General features: G+C 42.0%; 1 protein-coding gene across 4 annotated transcripts in view; it reads left to right on the top strand.

Moving 5' to 3' along the window:
• CPEB3 (cytoplasmic polyadenylation element binding protein 3) overlaps positions 1 to 2,367 on the top strand; it is a 151,935-nt gene extending 149,568 nt beyond the window's left edge. For all 4 annotated transcript variants that reach the window (XR_015878963.1, XM_088476919.1, XM_088476918.1 and 1 more), the window contains one exon: positions 1 to 2,367. This exon is cut by the window's left edge. The gene's annotated coding sequence lies outside the window, so the exon portion shown is untranslated.
• The last annotated feature ends 12,344 nt before the right edge of the window (positions 2,368 to 14,711 follow it).

The raw sequence follows: 14,711 nt of genomic DNA on the forward strand, positions 1-14,711 counted from the left end.
TCTGACCCAGTTGTGTCTACCCATCACAGGGCTTGATTCAGATATGTATGCTAATGCAATCGTCGCTGCATTCCTGTATGCAACTGGTGTGCGTCGCTGCATTCCTGTATGCAACTGGTGTGCGAACATATGCAAATGCCGCAGACCCCGGGATATGTACTGACACGCCCATATTGATCATAGCAAATCCAAGCAACTGTGTACACATTGACAGCCGCCAGCACAGATTATTCAATAATCAGCTGTCTGAGTAGCCATCTGGTCAGGCAGAATGGCCGCTTGAATTGCAATTGTAGGCTGAGACACGCACCGTTAACAGTCGCGGCACGCCTGCGTTTTTGCCGTCCCTGTAACCACACTCACTGCGAGCTGCATCGCTAAGGTACCTTGGCGTGTGCTTAATGCCACCTTGACGCTTGTGCAGTCAGCAGTCAATCGCTTAACTGCGGAAATATTGGCATTGCAGAAATATCTGAATCGGTCCCACAATCTGGCCCTTGTCAGAGTGGCTCAGATCCTTACGCTGGCCCGTATTTTCTGCTTCCAACACCATCTACCAGAACTGACTGTTCACTTGCTGCGTAATATATCCCACTTCTTGGCAGGTGCCATTGTAATGAGATTATCAATGTTATTCACTTTACCTGTCAGCGGTTTTAATGTTATGGCTGATCTGTGTGTATATATGTGTGTGTGTGTATATATATATATATAAATACACACACACTTTGCATATATTACGGATACACTGAATCCTAAATTGAATAGTAAGATTAAACCAGTGAGACCTTAGCAATACTCATTTGCACTAGGAAGAAATACCCTTGTGTTGTCTTAAACAAAAAACTGCTACAGAATACCTATGAAAAGATTTGATGCATCTGTAGTGTGTCCGTGTATGTGTGTATATTTGTGTGTGCAGTTATGTATGATTTTGTAAATGTTTATAACTGGGTCTCCTGGCAGTTTGTGTGTGTGTGTGTACATTTGTGTGTGTGTGTGTGTGTGTGTGTGTGTGTATATATATATATATATATAATCTCCTTTCATTATACACGTGTTATAAGCTTGTATTATGTTGTAATGGTCAATGATGTGCACTGTAATTACATGTATGTATCTGGTGCGCTTTAGTGATTATAGTCGCTGCAGTCCTATCCCCCATCTCTAGTGTGATCAAGTATGAAAAGGGTTTTGCCAATTCTGTAGAATGTTACTGGAAGCGAATGAACACAAGGTGAATTTTAGGTGAAGTGATCTTAGAAGGTTCAGGATAATCTTTATGGAACATATTCGCCAACCTACATTCATGGTCATGACCGGAATCTCCACCCTCTGAAACCAGTGTCACGAGTGAAATTAATTTTGACACGACTACTAAAAGACAATAGAGACTCTGTTAAAGTCAATTGTAGCAGCTTCTATAAAACTGGGATTGTATACGACACAGACATGACCATATACGTTTATTATTGATGTTTGTTTCCAGTAGCTGTGTAATCTCATTCATATTGTATGAGTAAGATTAATACATATGCAAATACACATTACTCTAGCATAGTAACTCCACATAAGTAGACCTTTCCATATGTTATCTGTTAATACATTGCATTACGATATTCTTGTATGCAAAGACGGATTTAATACTAGTTGTTTGTTTTCTCCTTATATTATGACAGCAACTTGAAATGACAAAACCCCACAAATTCCTTTTAGATTTATTTTTTATAATTTGTTGTATACTGTATCCCTAAATGAGCAAATATGATTAAAAGGGCGACCATTTGCCATTTGAAATGTTTAGAAATGTACAATAATTGAGGTTATTTAGTGACGTTCGTCCAGCATTCTACTTCCAGTAGGTTATGTTGGGCCATAGACTAGCACATATTTATATATCTATGCTGTAGGAAATCTGGGTGTGACTTGTTTTCTCTTAGTCATGTTCACAGCTATGATATCTGCCTTTTTCAGCAACAACTACTTATAAATGTACTGTATCTTTTTATATGTTCTTTTTGCTAGTGATTCTTAAAGCGTTCCTGTTTGCCTGCACACTGGAGGCAGCCATTTTGTTCTTTTAACCAATATTTGGCCTAGCAATTCATTGGGAACTGGTGCCTGAAGTACTTGTTCCTAGGGAATCAATAAGGCGTTTATTGGTTGGGACCACAAATCATCAGTGCCAACTGTGTGCGGGTGACAGGCCCACTTTAATACGGCTTCTAACCTTTGCTTGGACCAATAATTGTATGATATCAAAGTAATGTAACATGAAGCTCAGTGCTGCTTTTGCTTACAACTGCTTTTTGTTTGTAGTCTGAACCGTTAATTTTATGTAACAATGACATGATTAAATCTATCCAGTTGGATGAACTGTGGATAATTTGTCATCCTTTTGCCTTGACCAAGAGACTAGAGTGTGGTGTGCTTGTGGCATGATCAAAGACCTCGGTCATAGGGGGGCTCATACCGTGCTTTACCATTGTATATAACCAGTCAGATAATCTAGATAATAATAAATCATACTTGCTTAGCCGTTTTGTAGAGATGAGCGGTTCGGTATTTGCTCTGATCGTCCCGACAATAAATGTCATCTTGCACGGACACCTAGACACAGAGTTTCGTGAAAGATGACTTTTTGCCGCGTTATGAGATCCGAACCTGGAGGGAAGCTCCGAGCCAATACCGAACCGCTCATCTCTATTGCTTTGTAATGGCGGGTAGCATAGGGATGGATACATTTTGGGTAAGCTAGATCTACAATGCAGAAAATTCCAAAAAGCAGTGGTACTGTTGAGGTCTGAGAATATCTGAATCTCTCCTGGCATTGTGGCACTTTTATGATGATGCTCGGCAAAGGATCTTGGCAGTAAATCTAGAAATAAATTATTTATTATGATTGATTATAATGCAGGTACAGGATCTCTTATTCGGAAATCCATTATTATTTCAAAATATTGGACAGGAAAGCCAACACAAATTTGAAGGAGAGTTGGGGTGAAGTTGTAGTGTCTTGTTGGGCGATTAGTATACCGGACTCACTGAGGGGTCTATGTACTAAGCCTTGGTGAGAGAGAAAGTAACAGTCTGCTCCCAACTGTCCCTTTACAAGCTGTGAGGTCTATGTAACAAACTAATTTTTAAAACAGACTGTAAAGGGACAGAAGCTGATTGGTTGGTACTTTATCTCCGTCCAGTTTATCTCACTCCAAAGCTTAGTACATACACCCCTGTGGTTTAAAAAAAAAAAAAATTACAGGAGCTGATTGGTTCATACTTTATCTCTCTCCACTTTATATCTCTCCAAAGCAGTGGTTCTCAAACTCTGTCATCAGGACCCCACACAGGTCACGTTTTGCAGGTCACCCAGCAGGTGCACAGGTGTATTCATTACTCTGACACATTTTAAAGATCCACAGGTGGAGCTAATTATTTCACTTGTGATTCTGTGAGGAGACCTGGAAAACATGCACTGTTTGGGGTCCTGAGGACAGAGTTTGAGAACCTGCGCTCCAAAGCTTAGTACATCTACCCCTGAATGTTATATTGTAAACTTTGTACAATGACTGCAGTCGCAAAAATGAGCTTTCGATAAAGGTGACCATAAAATCTGATGATTAACTATTTAAGAGAAAAAACGTGAACGTGACAACTTTGTGTCTAATATCCTGAGCTGCCATCACTAAGTGCCCTGCTATTATTATTATCCTTTATATGGCGCCACAAGGGTTCCGCAGCGCCTTACAAAGTACATAAACAAAAGAGCACACAAGAAAAACAGTTATTAACAGTACAAACAATGCAGGACAAATACATGATTTATACATTGCTGTATAACACTTAAATAAGCAGCATGATGTCAGCAACCAAGGGTTAGGTGCTGTTGTAAATTAAAGTAGGAGTAAGTGAAGGAGAAGCACGTGAGGGCCCTGCTCGTGAGAGCTTACATTCTAAAGGGGAAGGGGCAGACAAACAGGGGTGACACAGATGGGCTGGATTGTGAGGAAGGAATATGGAGTAGTGGGTTAGGATGAGAGCTGGAAAGCTTTGAGGAAGAATGGGGTCTTGAGAGCCCATTTGAAGATTAGAGCCAAGAAGCAAAGTTAACATGGAATTTTGAGTTAAGGTAGGGGGGACGAAGAAAGTCAGCTACTCAAAGTTGGAATAGGCAACTGAGCATTGAATGCAAATAATGAAGTGGAGAGTTTAGAAGGTAAGAGTTGGTGGGAGTGACCAGATGATAGAAGTACCCCAACACTGGCAACCTCCAGGCCAGGGAGTGTGAAAGAATGTGAGGCCCCCAAAGGAGATAGCTGCAGGAGAAGTGGTGTCAGATGGGTAAGTCGAGGATTTGGTGATGGCTAGGAGATTGAAGGAGTTTAATATGAAGCCGTCGTGGACAGGGACCAGTTGATTATAGACAGGACTGGCTTTCCAGAGGAGGCAGGAGAGGGGGACAGAGTTGGGAGGAGATTGTTAGGGTTGCTGTAGTGTGGGGTTGAGATTGATTTAGAGCAGGGGGATAAGGATAGTGTGGGTATGTGGTGGGCTTCTGAGTGAGGAAGGGTGACAGCAGGTGGGCAAGGTGGAGGTTTAGTGTGGTGTGGGTTGAGAAAAAGAGGTGTAACTTGGAGAAAAGGCTTTAGGAGTTATGAGAGATGCGGTGGAGAGTACTAGATGGGATGAAGGGAGATAGAGAGGATGGAGGGAGAGGAGAAAGTGGAGGAGACTATGTATGGAGGAAAGAGATGGGAACTAGTGGTAGAGGAAAATATTATGTAGCTTCTGAGTGAGGGGGAGAGCTATGGGCAATGTGGTCGGTAGGCATTGAACCCTGACAGATCCCATCATGGCAGACTGGGAGTAGCTTTGCGGCGCTCTAGTTGATAAATTATAATGCCTGTGCAGCTGCAGAGGGTTTCCATGTTGCTTATTCGCTTATATTAAATCAAGTGCATGGTTTGGGCTGCGAGTCGAATACTATTGAGTGGCAGCTTGTTGGATGGATATAGATGGTTTTTACACTTGCTCAGTAGCATCCAAGTGCAGCACTCCTCCAATAATGTACAGGCCCTTCTATAAGTGCAGCACTGCAGCTGGAGGAGTGCCGCCTGTTTTGCTCCTGTGTAGAATTAACCGGCTCAATGAGACCCGTGAATTTCAAGTCGTGGCCTAGGCCAGAATTCAAATGTGACCCCCTATTTATTTGTCTGTACTAAAGAATTCAGCATGTTTGCATAGCCTCCGTTCATCTTGAAATAGTCATATAAATCTCATATTGAATGCAAGACCCCTAATTTTCTATCTGCATCAAAAATTGATTACTTCTAAGTTCCCATCATTATCCAGTGACCCCATTGATTAATCTGTCTAACCTTGTTACTAAGCATATTTCATTTTGCCTGCTGGTGAAATAGGTTTCCATATGTTTTTTGTTTTTTTTATATGTCCTAGTGTGCTACAGTTAGACTAGATCAGCCACAAAGGAAGTATTTCCTTATACACCTTATCTTGTCCACAATTAAAGGAGAGGAGCCAGGAGTCATGCGCTAAGAAACCTCTGCCTCACAAGTTACTGTTCTAGTACCATATTCTTCTGCTAACAATCCAATGATAACAAATAGCCATATATGGTTCAACAGTAATGTGCCATTAGCAAGTCCTGTAACCTATGGTTTATTGCCAATATAATACTTTTAGATTCTAGCTATAAAGTGTCATCATGGAAGTCTGCTCTATGTTCTGTCTCAAAGAGAAATATTTTATAAAGTCATCATTGATGGAACAGGAAACCTACAGAGTCCACAAATATAATACTTTTAGATTCTAGCTATAAAGTGTCATCATGGAAGTCTGCTCTATGTTCTGTCTCAAAGAGAAATATTTTATAAAGTCATCATTGATGGAACAGGAAACCTACAGAGTCCACACGGTGTGGGGGGAACGAATGGAGGCGCTGACTGGTATTTCCACGGAAACTTGCAAATGGTTCAAGTAAGTTTGGGAATATTGGATAACTTACATTTTTGCATAATGTTTAGCCCAGTTTACTGTACACTTAAACATTTACACAGGTTTAATGCAAAAGTCGGTGACTTGTACTTATCAATTTACCCAACCTTTACCTGTCAGCTTGTTTCTTTTCCAATGATAACTAGTTTTCCCCATTTTTGTTGATAAGAGCCCAGTGTGCACACGCCAAATGGCATTATTTCTTAAAGAAAACATGTAAAAAAATAAATCTAAAAACATTTTTTATTGTGTTGTGAAGATAATACGATATTAACAAAATTGCTTAAGGTTAGATTAAATGTGGAGCATTCAATGTGATAGGGTGAGTTGCAGATGAAAGGGACGACACCGTCCTTGAATTTGCATAAACTGTTAACACATTAAACATACATAGCTGAAGCACTTAACTGCAGGCAAGATTCTGGAGGTGTTTTTTCTCCTGTTAACTGGATATCCACATTGCAGCATACCCCAGTGTCCCCATAAATGAAAATAGATTGTTAACCAAAAATCCTCTCTAAGTACCCTCTTTATTGGTGGTTCTCAACCTCAACCCTCAAGTTTCCCTATCTGTAGAAGCAGTTAATCTATTTTGCTCGATCACTAATTATGCTAACTCACCTGTGCAGGATTAAAGAAATCCATAAAACGTGACCTGTTGGTACTTGAGGACAGGAGCTGAGAACCCCTGCTCTATATATAATAGGCGTAGTACTCTCATGGTGCCATGGACATTGACATGTCTTTTGAGTTTTGATTTAAATAATCTCACCTAGTCTAATACACAACTGTTGGCGGTTTCAATGAAGTTTGATAGCATTTTATATAAAGAGGTTGTACATTTGTAGACTAACCCAGAGGTTCCCTAACTCTGTCCTCCATGCACCCTACTGGTCTAGGTTTTAAGGATTACCCTGCTTGGACACAGGTGACTTAATTAGTACCTCAGTCTTTTGATTTAACCGTCTGTGCTCAACCATGGATATCCTTAAAACATGGACCTTTAGGGTGCCTTGGGGACCAAGTTTGGGTACCTCTGGAATAACCTTAGTACCAGTGCAGACAGACATTGATCAAGAACCTGAGGATTAGTCACCAGGGTCATAGTTTAAACCTCATGTAAGCCTGGTTTTACCTGCAGATCCACAGTTGGAGCATACCCTTCCAGCTGGGTTCAGCTCGCAGTTCCAATAACATACTATGGGGACTATGTTGGCCCTGCGCAAATTGTAAATCTGTTGCCGGGTTGTTATTTATTTATAGATTTTTTAAACAATAGAGATTTAAGGTGCATACGCACAGTACGATATCTATGAATGATATATATTGTTCATTTTTATGCAGTGAACGACCAACGATGCACATTCCCGCATGAACGATAACGATATCTATGATCGTCTGTACATGCAGACCAACTTGCATGATATTGTCAACTTTGCCTGTTCAGAGATGTGGCAGGATGACTTAATTGAAAGATATCGTTGAAGTCGTCGGTGGTACAGATCGTACCGTGTGTATGCAGCTTTAGTTGCACATATATTTACCCCTGGCAAAAACCTCACCAGCAGCTTCCGCCAGTAAGCGTGGCGGCACAGTCACCTTTGATCTGGAGAAGTTTGTGTTCCCTTCCACGAATAAAAAGCAAAGCTTTTTTTTTGTCAACTGCTAAATTTTGGTATGGCTGTATCTCCATAGACCTCTATGGGGATGATGGTACACAGAAGAGCACCGAAGAAACTTGATTTCTGTTTTGTTTTTTGAGCTGTTGGTAAATTGTAAAGATTTAAGAGAAGCCCTTTCTATGGTAAAAACACCTGAGGACCTTCAGAGCTCTCTACTCTCAGAGCAGTTCTTCATGATCACTCTCCAGCACTGTGACTGTCCACACTCACCCATCATCTGTTCCTGCAGCTGGGCATTTGTGGCGCGCGGTTTTATCACCAGCACCGAACCAAAGGACCATCCGTTAAAGCAGATGTTCCCAAACTCCATTATAACAGTCCAGACTTTGAGGATAGCCATGCTTAAGCATTGGTGACTTAATTAGTACCTCAGCCAATTTGATTTAACCATCTGGACTCAAGCATGGATATCCTTAAAACATAGACTGTAATGGTATCGTCTGGGAAACTGAGTTAAAGGACAGCCAATGGTAAAGTATTGCACACAGCTGGATCCAATCTTTGAACAGAGACTCATTGAACTATGCAGAGCTCCAGGCTGCTACTTTTCCCGCCAAGAGCCTCTGAGGTGTCACGTGACCTATGCTCTCAGCAGTTACCCGTAACTGCAATTCACCACTATACTGAGGCAAATGCCATTACAGATACAACAGCACAGCACACTCTCCTATGATTATAAGATAGAGGTAAATCCTTTATATTCATTTAAGTGCACTCTTTTAGCAGTAGAGGTGAAAGGTCTGAACAAGCTGTAAGTTGTCATCTTGTGGCTTTTACCTAACCGCATACAGGCAAACAACACTGCACAGATTCCTGCCAGGTGTTTCAAGGTCATAAAACCAGGTATTTAGTATTCTGTATAAACTTTATCACTATACAGTCAGCAACCTGAAGCCAAATAATAATTATTACAATGTACAATGCCAGGTAGGTTCATAGGATTGTGCTGTGTTCCTATCTTTATGATAAATGCTCTCTGCTAACCAAATATATTGACACATGTCTCTCTGCCACTTGGTTGCTGACATAACATGCTGTGGCGCAGGGTTGGACTGGCCCACAGGGGTACAGGAGAAATCCCCGGTGGGCCCCACTGTCTGTGGGCCCACCCCCATCCTCTCAGTGTCAGGTTCCAGACCTCGAATTATAGATTTTTATTCTTTTAGATGGTCAGTTACCAGGAACACTGATCAGCATTAGGAGAGTAAACTTACCTCCTGATGGGATGCCGGCTTCAGGATTCTGACCGCCAGGATCCCGAGCTCCGGTATCTCGTACCCAACCCGGTGTGTTAAGCAGCTTTACAAGATAAACAGGAATTCCATCCATCGATTTCTGTGAGATCTTCAAGTGCCTGGCCCTCTCCTCCACCCGAAAAGAGAGTTACAGATTATCATAAGAACAACACACTTACAGATGCTGCTGGGGCTTTCCATTCCAGCTTAAAGTACTTGCAGAGAATTCCAAACACCATATCAAGACAGTGAAACAAGGCCAGGAATTACTCTCCAAAATGGGAATTCTTCCAGAACCGAGAACACAGAGCAATAAATGGAGTTACCCTTAAACATTGAGGGCTAATTCAACAGTACCTAAGTTGACAAAAGCAGATCCACAAGAAAGTCTACACTGCCCTGACAAGTCAAAGACATGTAGCAAAAAAAAACAAATGTATTGGCTAGGGACTCCTTCGTCTAGACCACAGGTTCTCAAACTCGGTCCTCAGGACCCCAAACAGTGCATGTTTTGCAGGTCTAACATAATTACTAGTGAAACAGTTGGCTGCACCTGTGGATCTTTTAAAACGCGTCAGTGACTAATGAGTACACCTGTGCACCTGCTGGGTTACCTGGAAAAAGTGAACTGTGTGGGGTCCTGAGGACCGAGTTTGAGAACCACTGGTCTAGACCACAGGTTCTCAAACTCGGCCCCCAAACAGTGTATGTTTTCCAGGTCTCCTCACAGAATCACATGTGAAACAATTCGCACCACCTGTGGATCTTTTAAAATGTGTCAGTGAGTAATGAATACACCTGTGCACCTGCTGGGTGACTTGGAAACCGTGACCTGTGTGGGGTCCCGAGGACCAAGTTTGAGAACCACTAGTCTACAGCCATGGCCAAAAGTTTTGATAATGACGTATTGGTTTTCACAAAGTCTGCTACAGTTTTTATGATGGCAATTTGCATGTACTCCAGAATGTCATGGAGAGTGATCAGATGAATTGCAATCAATTGCAAAGTCCCTCTTTGCCATGGCAGTGAATTTAGGACCTGATTCAGACCCAGTCGCTAAGTTGCGCTCTCTCGCTCACTCTGAGCGATTTTCGCCCACCTGTGCATGCATATAATTCGCTTGGTGCGTGCGCAAGCCAGTCTTTGCGATCTGATTTTGGTTGCTCATAAGCCACTATCAAGTCGCTGCTTTGAGTGACAGTGCCGTTTGTGGGTGATAACAGGGGAAGGTGCTTATGAACGGGGGAGTGGATGTGCGAACGCAGGCGTGTCAGACAGTCAAAACGCCATTTAAAGGGTGTGCATAATTAGCAATGTAGCGTCAATGTACACGTCACCTGCATGTATTTCAGGTCGCAGTGCTTGTGGCGGGGAAAGGCAATCTCAGGTGCTGCGAGCAGCTCAATCCTACAGTTCCCGGAGATGACGTGTGTTGCGAGTGGAAAGGGGCGTCTTTAAACACTAGCGAGCGCTCATTGCCGTAGCTCGCTAAGACTTAGAGGGCATCCTTACGCGACGCAGTGTGAGCGCTTAATTTAAATATCCGGCCCCATTTTGCCTGCAACCGAATGCATCCTGAGAGTGGGTCTGAATGAGCTCCTTAATCCTAAAAACATTTCCACTGCATTTCAGACCTGCCACAAAAGGACCAGCTGACATGTCAGTGATTCTCTCGTTAACATAGGTGAGAGTGTTGACTAGGACAAGGCTGGAGATCACTCTGTCATGCTGACTGAGTTAGAATAACAGACTGGAAGCTTTAAAAGGAGGGTGGAGCTTGAAATCATTGTTCTTCCTCTGTAACCATGGTTACCTGCAAGGAAACACATGCAGTCCTCACTGCTATGAACAAAAAGGGCTTCACAGGCAAGGAAGCCTCAAGAACCCAAACAATTCAAGTTTCCCAGGTCCTCTGTAGATGTTTAAATTGTGACAGTTGGTAATACATGCGGAAACTAAAGTTGGCCTAATAGATGCATCCATAGTTCTATACATAGCCTTGAGAGTGGATTCCATTTTTGTATCTGAATTATCCTTAAGGGTAGCAGCACAAGGAACAGGAATAGTTGTTTTCTTAGATAAACGAGAAACAGAGGTGCCCACAATAGGAGAAGTTTTCCATTTAGCTCTATCCGTATGGGATAGACATTAAACGGCAAGACACATGGAATTTATTAACTATATGTTTCTTCAGAGAGGAGTTCATCAAGTTGAGTAGCGAAGGGAAAAGTGTCAGACTGCTGTTTCTTCCTCTTAAACAATGAAGACCCAAAGGCGCTTCTTCCTCAGAGTTGTGCATATTCAAAACCTGCTTAACTGCAACAAGAAGAGCATCTAACCTCTGAATAGTGCATGCATCATCTTACACAACAGATTGTTCAATATCTGAATCACCCTGATTTTCTTCAGCTAAGGAAAAATGATCAGAAGCAGAGACTTCCTGGAATTTAAGGACTCTGGGCATCTGATTTTTCTGAGATTTAGACAGAGAGACGCTGGTTCTAATAACATTTCCATGGATGAGGAGACCAGGACTAATCCCTGAGGTTCTAAATTTTTTGGGGTAGCAGAGGGAACCTGAGAAGGAGCAGGTGTTGGAGGCAGCATCTGAGGTGGACCTACAACAGGACAAGCACACTGCACTGAAGCTGCATTGAGTTGCATGAAACTTCTGCAAAGGAGAAGTCAGTGTGGTAGCCTATGTAGGGGTGGAGATGTCTGCAGAAGCATCCCCAGGCGAACTTAGCTCTCCATCTCACAAACTGCGCAAACAGAACCATGGTCAAATTTTGTCACAACGATTCCTTTCCCTGGCATATACAGATTGAAAAAAAAAAAAAACAACAGTATTTTTGAGAACCCGGTTTCACCTTGTAGAACAAGTGTAAAGCCTACACCAGAACAATTAAACTAATTTCTAATTATACAACCTAATTAGGTGCAGTGCAATGGGTATCTTACCCCTCAAAATTACATATAAATTAATATCAATATGTATTGTACTAACAGTTCTAAACATGTAAAATCACATAAAAGTACATAAAATAAATTTACTATGTGGTCTTCTGAGGGTCCATGGGGACCCGTACACAAGCCCATGGTAACTGTGGCGGATCCCCCCTGCCTCCTGCGATGAGCAGTAGGCTGCGGTAGTGTGGAACAGGGTTCCCAGCAGGAAAAATTAAGAAAAACTGACAGGTTTCTAGGAGCCTGAAAAAACTACACCCAGCTCCTCTGGAAATACAGAGCTTAAGGCTTCTAGGCTATTGAAGAGAGAGGCGCCAACATTCAAAACAAGTTAGGTTGAAGAGCCAAGCTTCTCAGACTCACTCCTATACCCCAGTGTTCCAGTGCACTCCAGAGGAAGAAGAAATTAAGCTTTTAAGGAGAACTCCAACCTACCTGGTGGAGGATCCATAATGTTGAGGGGCTGCTTTGCTGCCTCTGATACTGGGGGCCTTCACTGTATTGAATTAATCATGAAATCAGAGAATTACAAAAGCATTTTAGAGCAAAACGTGCTACCCAGTGAAGGAAAACTAGCTTTGGGTCGTGGATCATGGGTACTCCAGCACGATAAAGACTCAAAGCACACATCAAAAGAATGGTTGAAAATGAAAAAAAAACTGGTTGTTTTAAACTGGCCAGAAAAGAGTCCTGTTCTCAACTGATAACAATAACCAGCACAGAAGCAAAGAGACCAGCAATATCCCGTGGCTTGGCACAGGACTGCCTATGAGTCCACGTAAGTTCCAGCAGGGGTGAAGCTTTTGTCTTTAAGCTGAGGCAAGTCCAAGATAAGGTCCAAATGGTTCCAAAGTGCTGTATCCCACACAACCTCCTGGCAGAGTACAACCTCTTAGCCCTGAGATGACAAGATGTCAGGTAGCCTTTCTGATAAACTTTTTTTCATATCCTAGAAAACAATACACAAGGTTAGGTCAGCTTGTTGATTCATTTATCTCCCTGTAGGTCCTGAATGATATATAACATAGGATTATACTCAGCGATAATTCTGTTTCTTCGAGAGACTTCATGGCATCCTCACCTTGGGATATAGGATCTGTTCCCGTAGTATAGACAGGAAGTTTTTTCAGGGACCGGCCCCCCCTGCAGTATATATTCCGTGCCCTTCTCCTGTGTGAGTGTCTCCTTATAATCGGTTTCTGGGGAAAAAAAAAACATTCAAGGGAGGGTATCTATAGGTTGCCATGGAGTCTCCCGAAGAAAGAATTATCGTTGAGTATAATCCGATGTTTTCTTCTTTGTTCCTCCATAGCAGCCTCTCCTTGGGACATACAAAAGCTCATATATACAGGGAGAGCAAATAATAAGACTTCAAAATTCTGCATAACAAATATTGTTAATTTGAGTGCCTCTTTGAGAACTTTATCTCATAATAGTTGGCAAATGTATGTGCAGAAGACCACGCTGCTGCTTTACACATCTACTTTATTGTTGCTTCCGCCTTCTGTGCCCAAGAAGTAGCTACGGCCCTAGTAGAGTGTACTCTGAGGATTTCAGGTGGCTTGAGACCTTTTGTATTGTCAAAATTAATAACCTTTCATATCCACCTTGTGATGGTCTGTTTTGTGGGACCATGGCCTTGTATAATTCCATTTGATAAGACAATTAAGTGGATTAAGATAAATAGAAATAGCTCTAATCAAATCCAGTGTATATAATGCTTTCTCTTTGTCATCTTTTGGCTGTGCAAAAAAAGGCTTGTAGTACAATATCTTGATTGAGATGAAAGGATGAGAATATTTTTGGTACAAATTTTGGATTTTTCCTTAATAACACTCTGGTCTAATGTTCAGGTTATGGTTCTTCTGATTACCATGCCTGTATATTGCTTATGCTCCATTCTGATGTTATTACCATCAGGAAGACCATTTTCCAGGTTAGGTGCTTTAGGGAAACTTCTTCTAGAGCAGGGGTTCCCAACCACCGTCCTCAAAGCACATTAACAGTCCAGGTTTTAAGGATAGCCATACTTCAGCACGTGTCTTAATTAGTACTGCAGTTATTTTGATTTAACCATCTGTGCTTAAGCATGGATATCACTAAAACTTGGACTGTTAGTGTGCCTTGAGGACCGAGGTTGGGAAACACTGTTCTAGAGGTTCAAATGGTGTCATCATTAAAGTTTTCAAGACTAAATTCAGTTCTCATGGGGCTATAAATGATTTGATTTGTGGACGTATCCTCTTGATTGCTTGGCAGATTCTTTTCACCAACTCATCTTCCGCTCACTTCCTATCCAGAAGTGCACTGAGGGCTGATATTTGAACTTTGATCAATGATATCCAGTTTCGACATGTTGGGATATGCTCAGTTTCATTCCAGGCCTCTGCAAAGTTTAATTCTCTCCAGCTGGAACGGACAGCATCAGCTAATAAGGTCCCAGAGGATCCTTCTCACTCCAGAAGATCGCCTCTCCTTCCTGTGGTGGCTGGAAAAGGATAATCTGGACAAAGGGCGCCCATTCTGGATCCCAAATTGGGTGCTTCTCACCACGCATGCCAGACTTCAAGGATGAAGGGCAGTGACAGGTTATCACACCTTTCAAGGAAGATGGACAAATCAGGAAAGTCATCTGCCAATAAACTATTCTGGAGCTGCGAGAAGTATACAAAGCACTTATCACGGTACAGGACCTGCTCCACAGCAGGCTTCTCCAGATAGAAAAAAGTATATATATATATATATATATATATATATATATATATAGAAAAAACGCGCTTCACTGGTAATGCAGCTGAACAGTGTAAATGGG

This window comes from Taudactylus pleione, unplaced genomic scaffold, assembly GCF_031769625.1.
Source record: "Taudactylus pleione unplaced genomic scaffold, aTauple2 ptg000198l, whole genome shotgun sequence".
Lineage (NCBI taxonomy): Eukaryota > Metazoa > Chordata > Amphibia > Anura > Myobatrachidae > Taudactylus > Taudactylus pleione.